The sequence below is a fragment of the Somniosus microcephalus genome, chromosome 14 (genome assembly GCF_052327205.1).
Source record: "Somniosus microcephalus isolate GS21.2 chromosome 14, FLI_Smic_1.0, whole genome shotgun sequence".
In the NCBI taxonomy this organism is placed as follows: Eukaryota; Metazoa; Chordata; class Chondrichthyes; order Squaliformes; family Somniosidae; genus Somniosus; species Somniosus microcephalus.
In genome coordinates, this window is record NC_141000.1 from 126890001 (window position 1) to 126904567 (window position 14567).

A 14567-nucleotide genomic window follows, 5' to 3' on the forward strand; every position below is an offset into this window, starting at 1 on the left:
TCTTGCTCTGCGCAAATTGGCTGCCGTTACATTACCACAGTGACTACACTTCAACAAAGTACTTCATTGGCTGTGAAAGAAAGAAAGAAACAACTTGCATTTATATAGCGCCTTTCACGACCTCAGGACGTCCCCTGAACGTTTTTTAAAAACTTGTTTATGTGATGTGGGCGTCGCTGGCAAGGCCAGCATTTATTGCCCATCCCTAGTTGCCCTTGAGAAGGTGGAGGTGAGCCGCCTTCTTAAACCGCTGCAGTCCGTGTGGTGAAGGTACTCCCACAGTGCTGTTAGGAAGAGAGTTCCAGGATTTTGAGCCAACAACGATGAAGGATCAGTGATATGCTTCTAAGTCAGGATGGTGTGTAACATGGAGGGGAACTTGGAGGTGATGATGTTCCCATGCGTCTGCGGCCCTTGTCCTTCTAGGTGGAAGAGGTCGCGGGTTTGGGAGGTGCTGCCGAAGAAGCCTTGACAAGTTGCTGCATTGCATCTTGTAGATGGTACACACTGCAGCCACGGTGCACCTCATTGGCTGTAAAGCACTTTGGGACGTTCGGTGGTAGTGAAAGGCGCTACAGAAATGTAAGTCTTTCTTTCCTTCTTTCAAAGTGCTTTACAGCCCATGAAGTACTTTTGAAGTGTAGTCATTGTTGAAATATAGGGAAATGCCTCAACCAATTTACGCACAGCAAGATCCCACAAACTGTAATGCGATAAATGACCAGATCATCTGTTTTTAGTGATGTTGATTGAGGGATAAATATTGGCCAGGACACTGGGGAGAACTCCCCTGCTCTTGAAAATAGTGCCGTGGGGTCATTTACACCCGCCTGGTTTTGCACCTACCTGATGCTGCATTTTGCATCCTGCTCAGGCGAATGGAAATAGGGTGACCTCCTATTGACCACACAAACACCATCTGGGTGATTGCTGAAGATCCCCAGGAGCAGGGAGACCTCCTATTGACCACACAAACGCCATCTGGGTGATTGCTGAAGATCCCCAGGAGCAGGGAGACCTCCTATTGACCACACAAACGCCATCTGGGTGATTGCTGAAGATCCCCAGGAGCAGGGAGACCTCCTATTGACCACACAAACACCATCTGGGTGATTGCTGAAGATCCGAAGGAGCAGGGTGACCTCCTATTGACCACACAAATGCCATCTGGGTGACTGCTGAAGATCCCCAGGAGCAGGGTGACCTCCTATTGACCACACAAACACCATCTGGGTGATTGCTGAAGATCCCCAGGAGCAGGGAGACCTCCTATTGACCACACAAACGCCATCTGGGTGATTGCTGAAGATCCCCAGGAGCAGGGAGACCTCCTATTGACCACACAAATGCCATCTGGGTGACTGCTGAAGATCCCCAGGAGCAGGGTGACCTCCTATTGACCACACAAACACCATCTGGGTGATTGCTGAAGATCCCCAGGAGCAGGGAGACCTCCTATTGACCACACAAACGCCATCTGGGTGATTGCTGAAGATCCCCAGGAGCAGGGAGACCTCCTATTGACCACACAAACGCCATCTGGGTGACTGCTGAAGATCCCCAGGAGCAGGGAGACCTCCTATTGACCACACAAACGCCATCTGGGTGATTGCTGAAGATCCCCAGGAGCAGGGAGACCTCCTATTGACCACACAAATGCCATCTGGGTGACTGCTGAAGATCCAAAGGAGCAGGGTGACCTCCTATTGACCACACAAATGCCATCTGGGTGACTGCTGAAGATCCCCAGGAGCAGGGAGACCTCCTATTGACCACACAAACGCCATCTGGGTGATTGCTGAAGATCCCCAGGAGCAGGGAGACCTCCTATTGACCACACAAATGCCATCTGGGTGACTGCTGAAGATCCAAAGGAGCAGGGTGACCTCCTATTGACCACACAAATGCCATCTGGGTGACTGCTGAAGAACCCCAGGAGCAGGGAGACCTCCTATTGACCACACAAACGCCATCTGGGTGATTGCTGAAGATCCAACGGAGCAGGGTGACCTCCTACTGACTACACAAATGCCATCTGGGTGATTGCTGAAGATCCCCAGGAGCAGGGTGACCTCCTATTGACCACACAAACGCCATCTGGGTGATTGCTGAAGATCCAACGGAGCAGGGTGACCTCCTATTGACCACACAAACGCCATCTGGGTGATTGCTGAAGATCCAACGGAGCAGGGTGACCTCCTATTGACCACACAAATGCCATCTGGGTGATTGCTGAAGATCCCCAGGAGCAGGGTGACCTCCTATTGACCACACAAACGCCATCTGGGTGACTGCTGAAGATCCCCAGGAGCAGGGTGACCTCCTATTGACCACACAAACACCATCTGGGTGACTGCTGAAGATCCCCAGGAGCAGGGTGACCTCCTATTGACCACACAAACACCATCTGGGTGACTGCTGAAGATCCCCAGGAGCAGGGTGACCTCCTATTGACCACACAAACGCCATCTGGGTGACTGCTGAAGATCCCCAGGAGCAGGGAGATCTGGGGGTTCACGTACACACATCTTTGAAGGTGTCAGGACAAGCTGAGAAGGCTGTTACAATGGCACACGGGATCCTGAGCTTTATAAATAGAGGCACAGGGCTGGATTTTCCAAGCCCCGAGGAGGCGGGCATGGAGGTGGGACAGCCGGTAAATTAGCAGAAAGTGGGGGCGGCTGGCAAAGCTGCCCCCATCCCGCCTCTGGCCCTTTTGCCAAGAGGCGGGAAGAAGTGTTGCTTCGAGTCCCGTCTCCTGGAGGCGGGAAAAGGATTAAATCCTTTTAACTGCCTGTTAACAGGTAGCTAATGTTGTGTCCGTCAGTAGTAAGACACAGACTGCAGGAGAACGGTACAACAGGTGTTTACTCAACGTGGCTCACTCTGGAACTGAACTGTACAGATTACTACTCAGTGCTATATACAGGTGTGGTTACTGCCGGTACTGCAGTATACATGAGCTGTAAAAAGTAGTTCCCCCCTTAAAGGTATATACATTACAATTCCTCCCCTTTTAGATTAACAGTACCATAACACTCATTTAACAATTAAATATCAAACTAATTACAATGAACACTTTTAACATACAACGTTAGCTGAAAATAGTCCATTTATATATTCAGTCTTTGGGGAGGCTTCCTGATCCTTTCTGGATAGCGCCTTTCCCGCGTGTCTCGCTCTTGGTGCAGAGGCGATTCTGGCACCCTGTCGTCGGTTGGGTCATCAGCTTCCGATGCTACTGTTTCTGGGGTAGATGCGACCTGTACGTCGGGTTCCTCACCAGGTACGTATGGGTGAGACATGGGGTTGACTTGTTCCTGTGACTCTAGGATCTGGTCAGCATGGCGTCTCACGATGTTCTCCCCAACGTCCACTGTGTACATTCGTGGGCCCTGCCGTGTACATATCGTTCCTGGCTGCCATTTTTCTGTTCGGAAGTCGCGGGACAAGACTGGTTGCCCTACATTGAAGCTCCTTGTTGGCTTCTCATGGATGTGCTGGAATTGCTTACTCTCAACATCTCTTTGTACATTTGGTCTGAGCAAATCCAGGCGAGATCTTAACCTTCGGTTAAAGAACATCATGGCCGGGGCCTGGCTGGTGACTGCATGTGTCGCATTCAGGTAGGCGAACAGGAAATTGTCCACCTTATGCTGCAGCGGAATGTTGTCATTGTACATAGCCTTTATTGCCTTCTTAAAGGTTTGTACGAACCTCTCAGCCAATCCATTTGTGGCTGGATGATACGGGGCGGATGTGTAATGCCTTACCCCATTCTTCTTCATAAACCCCCGGAACTCTTCGGACACAAACTGTGGTCCGTTGTCGGAGCAAATCTGTTCTGGCAAGCCATTCCTGGCAAAAATGGTCCGTAGGACTGCAATAGTTCTCTCCGTGGTGGTGGAGGACATTTTGATGACCTCAGGCCATTTCGAGTGCGCATCCACGGCTATTAAAAACATTGAGTCCATGAATGGACCAGCAAAATCAATATGCACCTGTTGCCATGGAGATGAGGGCCACTCCTATGGGTGTAGAGGGGCCTGTGGTGGTGCATTTTGGACTTTCTGGCATCCTGAGCAGCTCTTGGTCAGGTCCTCGATTTGTTTATCGATTCCCGGCCACCACACATAAGCCCTGGCTAGGCTTTTCATTTTTACCCCTCCCAGATGACCCTCATGAAGCTCATTGAGCACTCTATCCCTTAACTTGGGTGGAATTACCACTCGGGATCCACACATCAAGGTCCCCCGGCACACTGACAGCTGTTCTCTCCTTGTCGAGAATGCTGGCAACAGTGAGTCGCCATGTGCTGGCCATCCCTTCACCGTCAAATCATATACCCGAGACAGTGTCGGGTCATTTCGGGTTTCCTTTTCGATACAAGCGTTAGTTACCGGTAGGTATTCAACTATAGTCGAATGGAATATTTCGACAGGATCCACTGCTGGTGCTTCCTCCACAGTAGGCAGTGGCGGGTGTGATAGCCCATCAGCATTTCCATGCTGTTTCTTGTCCTTATATTCAGTCTCATAGTGGTGCACCCCTAGAAAAAGTGACCATCATTGTAGTCGTTGCGCAGTCATCACCGGAACACCCTTCTTTGGATTAAATATGGAGACAAGAGGCTGGTGATCAGTCAGCAAGGTGAATTTCTGCCCGTGCAGATAGTGACTGAACGTTTTCACTCCCCACACTATGCTGAGGGCCTCCCTGTCAATCTGGGCATAGTTACGCTCGGCTGAGGTTAGTGATCGTGACGCAAAGGCTATTGGCCTCTCTGAGCCGTCTGAGAATTTGTGCGACAGCACTGCTCCAATGCCGTAGGGTGACGCATCACATGCCAACCGAATTGGTAATGCCGGGTTGTAATGGGCTAATACCTCTTTCGATGTGATTAGTGTTTTGCTCTTCTGGAAAGCTCATCTACATTCGTCACTCCACTTCCATGGCACCCCAGTTTGCAGTAGGGTGTTCAGTGGGTGTAGTATTGTAGACAAATTTGGCAAGAACTTATGGTAGTAGTTTACCAGCCCGAGGAACGACCTCAGTTGTGAGACATTTTCTGGTGCTGGAGCCTTGACTACTGCCTCAATCTTCTCTGGGGACTTATGTAACCCCTCTTTATCGATAACGTGGCCACAATACGAGATCTGTTTTCTAAAAAACTCGCATTTGGGGCGGTTAGCTCGGAGCCCATATTCCTGCAATCTAGTGAGCACCTGCTCCAGGTTGGCAAGGTGATCACTGTCATTTTCGCCCGTGACCAGGATGTCGTCCAAATAACACTGGGTCCCTGGGATCCCTTGCAGGAGTTGTTCCATTGCCCTCTGCCAAATAGCCAGAGCTGATGCTACCCCGAATACCAGCCGGTTGTATTGGTAGAGACCTTTATGGGTGTTGATTGTGAGGTATTTTTTTGATGCTTCTTCTACCTCCATTTGCAGATACACCTGGGCCAGATCAATCTTAGTGAAGCGTTTCCCTCCAGATAGCGAGGCGAAAATATCTTCAATCCGTGGAAGTGGATATTGTACGGTGTGAAGGATCGGGTTCACTGTTACCTTAAAGTCCCCACAGATGCGAACCATCCTTGGTTCCCCAGATGTGCTGCTCAACTACTTTTTCATGACAGGGACGATGGGTGTAGCCCACTCGCTCCAGTCTACCTTGGACAGTACACCTGAATGTTCCAGACTCTCCAGCTCTGCTTCAACGGCTGGGCGGATCGCATAAGGTACCGGTCTGGCCTTAAAAAATTTTGGGCTTGCGTTTTCTCCAATTTTAATCGTCGCTTTCATGCCTTTTTGGGGTTCCGAGTCCTTGCTGGAACACTTCTTTCGCGTCAGTTAGGATCTTTGACAGTCACCCAGGTGTGACGTCGTTATCCTTTTTGTCAGCCACAGTCAGTGCCTGTATGGAATGCCAATCCAGTTGTATTTTCCGGATCCATTCACGTCCCAGTAATGGTGGTCCTCCATCTTGCAATACATACAGGTCTAGTTTTGGTGTTTCCTTACCGTTATATATAACGGTCACCCTTATTTTTCCTTTGGGGTAGACTTTTTGCCCCGTGTACTTCTTTAAAATAATTTTTGTGTCTCTCAAGGGTATGTGTGAGAATAGCCGCTCGTAGTCCCATCAGTTTATGACTGTTAGGGCTGATCCTGTGTCCAATTCCATCTTTACCTGGACTCCTGCTATCTTGAGAGTGACCCAAATGGTTTGGTGATCCTCCGTTGTGATCACATTATTTAATTTCAGACAACTCAGTTCCCTGCTTTCGGAGTCATTATCACTCTTTTGTTCATCTGAACTATTCTTCGTCATCTTATGTACCTTCTTGTACTTTTCTTTGGTAGGTTTCTTATTGTTGGTTTTCTTTCCCGACCTGCAGACTCGTGCTATGTGTCCTACTTTTCCACACTGTCTGCACACTTTGTCTTTGAACCAGCAATCATTCTGGCCGTGTGTTGTTCTGCCGCAGCGATAGCACTTCTCTGTTCTATATGTCATTTTGTTTGTGCCATATTCTTGCGGTCTCTGTTGTATCTCTGCAGCGCCCCGTGCTGCTGCTTCATATGATACCGCAATGCTGAAAGCCTTTTCCAGCGTAAGGTCCTTTTCAAATAAAAGCCGTTTCTGGGTTCCTTCACTTTGAAGCCCACACACAAACTTGTCCCTTAAGGTATCTGCCAGTCCGGCTCCAAACTGGCAGTGTTTCGATAGTTTGCGCAGTTCTGTTAAATAATCAGCATTGCTTTCATCCTTATGCTGGTTCCGTTTGTGAAACTTGAATCCTTCTGCTATCAGTAGCGGTGTGGGGTTTAAACGTTCCTGTAGTATCGTTACTATGTCTTCAAAACTCTTTTCCATTGGCTTCCTTGGGGTTACTAGATTTCGTAATAAACCATACATCTTTGCACCATTAAATTTAACAATACCGACGCTTTCTTGTCATCTGACACCTCATTTGCCTTGCAGTATACCTCTATTCGTTCGACATATGTAGTCCAATCTTCGACTTCATTGTCAAATGCGGTGATACTGCCACTCTTCGGCATTTTGGGTGTGGTTTAAAATGGCGTCTCCCAATAGCTTAAAATGGCGTCTCCTGCGCTTTTCTTCCTCCCCCGCTGCTGCCAACGCCGCTCCCGGCGGTTCTCGTGGCAATGGCGGCGCCCTGTAGGTTTCGCGCGCTTCTCCTGCGCTGCTGCCAACGCCGCTCTCGGCGGTCCTCGTGGCAATGGCGGTGCCTCGTGGGTTTCTCTGCGTCTCTCTCTCCCTCTCTTCGATGCTGCTCGGCCCCTGAACACCGGCTGCACCCTGTGCGCTCTGCCCTCTCTCTCTCTCCCCCGTCGACGCTGCTTGGCCCTTTGCTGTGCCGCTCGGTCGGGCTCTAGCCTGCCGCTGTCCGGGAAGGGTCTGCGCACTACCTGTTGCCAGCCCGTTTCGCTGGACCACCTCGACTGGAAAGCCAAGCCTGGCTCTCGACAGCCTCCCCCGCAAATCTCGTGTCTCTGCTGGATGACTGGGCGGTTGCCCGTGGTCGACGCCCGAGTCTCTGGCCTTGACCTCCAATCCACTGATCTCCAAGAACGAATCCCCGGGAGGTGATGCAGAGTTGCAGGTAGGTTCGAACTTGCCTTGTCGCCAATGTAGTGTCCGTGTATAATAAGACACAGACTGCAGGAGAACGGTACAACAGGTGTTTACTCAACGTGGCTCACACTGGAACTGAACTGTACAGATTACTACTCAGTGCTATATACAGGTGTGGTCACTGCCGGTACTGCAGTATACATGAGCTGTAAAAGATAGCTCCCCCCTTAAAGGTACATACATTACATGTAACCCCTCTTTATCGATAACGTGGCCACAATACGAGATCTGTTTTTTAAAAACCTCGCATTTGGGGCGGTTAGCTCAGAGCCCATATTCCTTCAATCTAGTGAGCACCTGCTCCAGGTTGGCGAGGTGATCACTGTCATTTTCGCCCATGACCAGGATGTCGTCCAAATAACACTGGGTCCCTGGGATCCCTTGCAGGACTTGTTCCATTGCCCTTTGCCAAATAGCCGGAGCTGATGCTACCCCGAATACCAGCCGGTTGTATTGGTAGAGACCTTTATGGGTGTTGATTGTGAGGTATTTTTTTGATGCTTCTTCTACCTCCATTTGCAGATACGCCTGGGCCAGATCAATCTTAGTGAAGCGTTTCCCTCCAGATAGCGAGGCGAAAATATCTTCAATCCGCGGAAGTGGATATTGTACAGTGTGAAGGACCGGGTTCACTGTTACCTTAAAGTCCCCACAGATGCGAACCTTCCTTGGTTCCCCAGGCGTGCTGCTCAATGACTTTTTCATCACAGGGACGATGGGTGTAGCCCACTCGCTCCAGTCTACCTTGGACAGTACTCCTGAATGTTCCAAACTCTGCAGCTCTGCTTCAACGGCTGGGCGGATCGCATAAGGTACCGGTCTGGCCTTAAAAAATTTTGGGCTTGCGTTTTCTTCGATTTTAATTGTTGCTGTCATGCCTTTTAGTATTCCAAGTCCTTGCTGGAACACTTCTTGCGCGTCGGTTAGGATCTTTGACAGTCGCCCATGTAGTGTATGTGCTTTAAGTCAGAACTAATTTTTACAGCTCCTGTATACTGTAGTACCGGCAGTAACCACACCGGCTATGCGCATGCCTCTGCACTCCAGTCTAGAGATTGCCCTCCTCCAGTAAAGACCTGTTATTTGTTTATGTACAGCATCCGTGTAATTATTTATCCACTGAACCACGGATCTAACAGTGGCAACGAGTGTTGATGCGAACCCACCTGCAGCATTAAACAAAAAAACAAAAGAAATAGTCGAGTCCAGGAACATGGGCGTCGACCGCGAGCAACCGCCCAGCAGTCAGGCAGAGATCCAACTTCACTGGGGAGGCTGTGGAGAGCCGGGCTTGGTTCCCCAGCCACAACGAGCAGTAAGAGACCGATGACAGGTCCAGAGCAGACCCTTCCCGAGCAGCGGCGGCTGGAGCCGACCGACGGCAGAGAGAGAGAGCCGGGCAGCGTCGACGGGGTAAGAAAAAGGGTGAAGAGAGCAGGGCGCAGCCGGGGGTTGATCACCGAGCAGCGTCGAGGAAAAATACTGCAAAACCGGAGAGAGAGAGGGTAAGAAACAGCCGGGTTCTAGACTGAGCGGCATCAACAAATATCAAGAGAAGAACGCGCAGAGCACAGCCAGGGATCACGGGCTGATCAGGGTCCGCGGGCTGAAGCAAGGGGAGACGTCATTGAGCCGCGGAGAAGCAGGGAGAGCGCGGGAGACGCCATTTTGCGAAGCCGCAGCGGTGAACACGGGCGAGCGCAGGAAGGAAGGAAAGCGCGGGAGACGTCATTTTGTGCCAGCGGAGAAGAAGGGGAAGCGCGGGAGGCGCCATTGGTGATAGTTAACGCACAACCAAGGATGCCGAAGAGTGGCAGTATCTCTACGTTCGACAATGAAGTCGAAGATTGGGCGACATATGTGGAACGTATTGAGGTGCACTGCAGGGCGAATGAAGTGCCAGATGCTAATAAAGCACTGGTTCTGTTAAATTCCATGGGTGCAAAAACTTATGGGTTACTGCGAAATCTAATAACCCCAGAGAAGCCGGTAAACAATAATTTTGAAAGCATAGTAGAAATCCTACAGGACCACTTAAACCCCACACAGCTGCTGATAGCAGAACAATTTAAGTTCCATAAAAGGAAACAACACAAAGACGAAAGCAATGCTGAGTACCTAACGGAACTGCGCAAGCTATCAAAATACTGCCAGTTTGGAGCGGGACTAGCAGACACGTTAAGGGACAAGTTTGTGTGTGGGCTACAAAGTGAAGGAACCCAGAAACGGCTTCTATCAGAAAAGGACCTTACGCTGGACAAAGCTTTCAGTATGGCAGTATCACACGAAGCAGCCGCAAGGGGCGCTGCAGAGATACAACGGAGACCGCAAGAATATGGCACCAACGAAATGACCTATGGAACAGGGAAGTGCTATCGCTGCGGCAGAACAACACATGACCAGAAAGATTGTTGGTTCAAGGACCAAGTGTGCAGACAGTGTGGGAAAGCAGGACACATAGCAAGAGTCTGCAGGTCTGGGAAGAAAACCAACAGTAAGAAATCTCCACAGGAGAAGTACAAAAAGGTACACCAGGTGATGGACAGTGGCTCAGACGAGCAGAAAAGTGACACAGACTCCGGAAGCAAGGAGCTGGGTTGTCTGAAACTACATAAGGTAACCGAAATGGAGGATCACCAGACTATCTGGGTTATACTCAAGATAGACGGAGTCCAAGTGGAAATGGAATTGGACACAGGGTCAGCTCTAACAGTCATAAATCAAAGAGACTACAAGCGGCTATTTTCACACATACCCTTGAAAGCTACAGAGATTGTCTTGAAGACGTATACGGGGCAAAAAGTCTACCCCAAAGGAAAAATAAGGGTGAAAGTGACACATAAAGGTCAGGAAATACCTAAAATGGATATATATGTATTGCCAAATGGAGGACCACCACTGCTAGGATGTGAATGGATCCGGAAGATACATTTAGATTGGCATTCCATACAGGCACTGAAGGTGGAGGCCAAAAAGGATGACGACGTCACACCTGGACGACTGTCAAAAATGCTAACTGACGCAAAAGAAGTGTTCCAGGAGGGACTAGGAACACTAAAAGGAATAACAGCAACAATTAAAATAGAGGATAATGCAAGCCCAAAGTTTCTGAAGGCCAGACCAGTGCCTTATGCGATCAGACCAGCAGTTGAAGCAGAGCTGGAAGGGTTGGAACGTTCAGGAGTACTGTCCAAAGTGGACTGGAGCGAGTGGGATACACCCATCGTTCCTGTAATGAAGAGGTCGTTGAGTAATACGCCTGGGGAACCAAAGAAGGTCCGCATCTGTGGGGATTTTAAGGTGACAGTGAACACAGTCCTGCACACGGTGCAATATCCGCTTCCACGAATTGAGGATATTTTCGCCTCGCTATCTGGTCTTAAACGCTTCACCAAAATTGATCTAGCCCAGGCGTACTTGCAAATGGAGGTAGAAGAAGCTTCGAAACATTACCTTACGATCAACACCCATAAAGGTCTCTATCAATACAACCGGCTGGTGTTTGGAGTAGCCTCAGCTCTGGCTATCTGGCAAAGGGCGATGGATCAGGTCCTGCAGGGGATTCCAGGGACCCAGTGTTATTTGGACGACATCTTGGTCACGGGCGAAAATGACAGTGATCACCTCGCTAACTTGGAGAAGGTACTCGCCAGATTAAAGGAATATAGGCTACGAGCTAATCGCCACAAGTGCGAGTTTTTCCAGAAACAGATCTCGTATTGCGGCCACGTCATCGATGAAGAGGGGTTACATAAGTCCCCTGACAAGGTAGAGGCAGTAGTCAAGGCTCCAGCACCGGAAAATGTGTCACAACTGAGGTTGTTCCTCGGGCTGGTAAACTATTACCACAAGTTCTTACCAAATTTGTCTACGGTATTACACCCGCTGAACACCCTACTGCAAACAGGGGTACCATGGAAGTGGGATGACGAACGTAGACGAGCTTTCCAGAAGTGTAAAGAATTGATCACATCAAAAGAGGTGTTGGCCCATTTCAACCCAGCATTACCAATTCGTTTGGCATGTGATGCATCACCCTACGGCATTGGAGCGGTGCTGTCGCACAAATTCCCGGACGGTTTGGAGAGGCCAGTAGCCTTAGCGTCTCGGTCACTAACCTCAGCCGAGCGCAACTACACCCAGATTGACAGGGAGGCCCTCAGCCTAGTATGGGGAGTAAAAAAATTCAACCACTATCTGCATGGACAGAAGTTCACCTTGCTGACTGACCACCAACCACTTGTCTCCATCTTTAATCCTAAGAAGGGCGTGCCAGTAATGACTGCACAGCGGTTACAAAGATGGTCCCTGTTTCTAGGGGCGAATCAATATGAAATAGAATATAAAGGCACGAGACAGCATGGGAACGTTGATGGACTATCGCGCCTGCCACTGCCTACTGTGGAGGAAGCACCAGCAGTGGACCCTATCGAGATATTTTATTCGTCGATAATTGAACGATTGCCAGTAACAAACGCGGATATAGAGAAGGAGACCCGCAATGATACGACGCTGTCACGGGTATATGAATTGACGGTGAGGGATGGCCAACACATGGCGACTCACTGTTGCCAGCATTCTCATCCAGAAGAGAGCAGCTGTCAGTATGCCAGGGGACAGTGATGTGTGGATCCAGAGTGGTGATTCCACCCAAGTTAAGGGAGAGAGTGCTAAATGAGTTACATGAAGGTCATCTGGAGGGAGTGAAAATGAAAAGCCTAGCTAGGGCTTATGTGTGGTGGCCGGGAAGCGATCAACAAATCGAAGACCTAACTAAGAGCTGCTTAGGATGCCAGAAGGTCCAAAATGCACCACCACATGCCCCTCTACACCCATGGGAGTGGCCCTCCTCTCCATGGCAACGGGTGCACATTGATTTCGCTGGTCCATTCATGGACTCAATGTTCTTAATAGCGGTGGATGCTCATTCAAAGTGGCCTGAGGTGATAAAGATGTCTTCAACTACTACAGAGAAAACGATTGCAGTCCTACGGACCATATTTGCCAGAAACGGGTTGCCAGAGCAGATCTGCTCTGATAATGGACCACAGTTTGTGTCCGATGAGTTCCAAAAATTCATGAAAAGGAATGGGGTAAGGCATTACACATCCGCCCCGTATCATCCAGCCACCAATGGATTGGCTGAGAGGTTCGTACAAACCTTTAAGAAGGCGATAAAGGCCATGTGCGACGATGAAATTCCACTACAGCATAAGATGGACAATTTCTTATTAGCCTACCAAAACGCGACACATGCAGTTACCAACCAGACCCCGGCCATGATGTTCTTTAACCGAAGGTTGAGATCTCGTTTGGACTTGCTCAGACCAAATGTGCGAAGAAATGTTGAGGACAAACACTTCCAGCACATCAACGAGAAGCCGACAAGGAACTTCAATGTAGGGCAACCAGTCTTGGCCCGGGACTATCGAACAGAGAAGTGGCAACCCGGAACAATATGTACAAGGCAGGGGCCATTAATGTACACAGTGGATGTCGGGGAGAACATTGTGAGACGCCACGTCGATCAGATCTTAGCATCACAGGAATGTGTCAACCCCATGTCTCGCGTACCTGGGGATGAACCCGACATACCGGTAGTATCTACTTCAGACCCAGTAGCAGTGGAACCCGATGAACTACCCGATGAAAGGGGGTCAGAATCGCCTCTGCACCAAGAGCAAGAACCTCCGGAAAGGCGCTATCCCGAAAGGGTCAGGATGCCGCCCCAAAGACTGAATCTATAAATGGACTTTTGTTATTGAATGTACATGTAAAAATGTAATTGTTATTTGAATATTAAGGGGGTATTATTAATCTAAAAAGGGAGGAATTGTAGTGTATGTGCTTTAAGTCAGAACTACTTTTTACAGCTCCTGTATACTGTAGTACCGGCAGTAACCACACCGGTATATAAGCTGTGCGCATGCCTCTGTACTCCAGTCTAGAGATTGCCCTCCTCCAGTAAAGACCTGTTATTTGTTTATGTACAGCATCCGTGTAATTATTTATCCACTGAACCACGGATCTAACAGCCCAGGTGTGACGTCGTCATCCTTTTTGGCAGCCACAGTCAGTGCTTGTATGGAATGCCAATCCAGCTGTATTTCCCGGATCCATTCACGTCCCAGTAATGGTGCTCCTCCATCTTGCAATACATACAGGTCTAGTTTTGGTGTTTCCTTACCGTTATATATAACGGTCACCCTTATTTTTCCTTTGGGGTAGACTTTTTGCCCCATGTACGTCTTCAAAATAATTTTTGTGTCTCTCAAGGGTATGTGTGAGCATAGCCGCTCATAGTCCCGTCGGTTTATGACTGTTAGGGCTGATCCTGTGTCCAATTCCTTTTTTACCTGGACTCCTGCTATCTTGAGAGTGACCGAAATGGTTCGGTGATCCTCCGTTTTGATCACATTATGTAGTTTCAGACAACTCAGCTCCCTGTTTTCGGAGTCGGTATCACTCTTTTGTTCGTCTGAACTATTCTCCGTCACCTTATGTACCTTCTTGTACTTTTCTGGAGAAGCTGGGGTTGTTCTCCTTAGAGCAGAGAAGATAAAGGGGAGATTTAATAGAGGTATTCAAAATCATGAGTAAATAAGGAGGAACTGTTTCCACTGGCAGGAGGGTCGGTAACCAGAGGACACAGATTTAAGATAATTGGCAAAAAAAACAGAGGGGAGATGAGGAAAAAATGTTGTTATTATGATCTGGAATGCCCTGCCTGAAAGGGAAGCAGATTCAATAGTAACTTTCAAAAGAGAATTGGATAAATACTTGAAAGGGAACATTTTTCAGGGCTATGGGGAAAGAGCAGGGGGAGTGGGACTAATTGGAGAGCTCTTTCAAAGAGCCGGCACAGGCACAATGGGCCGAATGGCCTCCTTCTATGCTGTGAG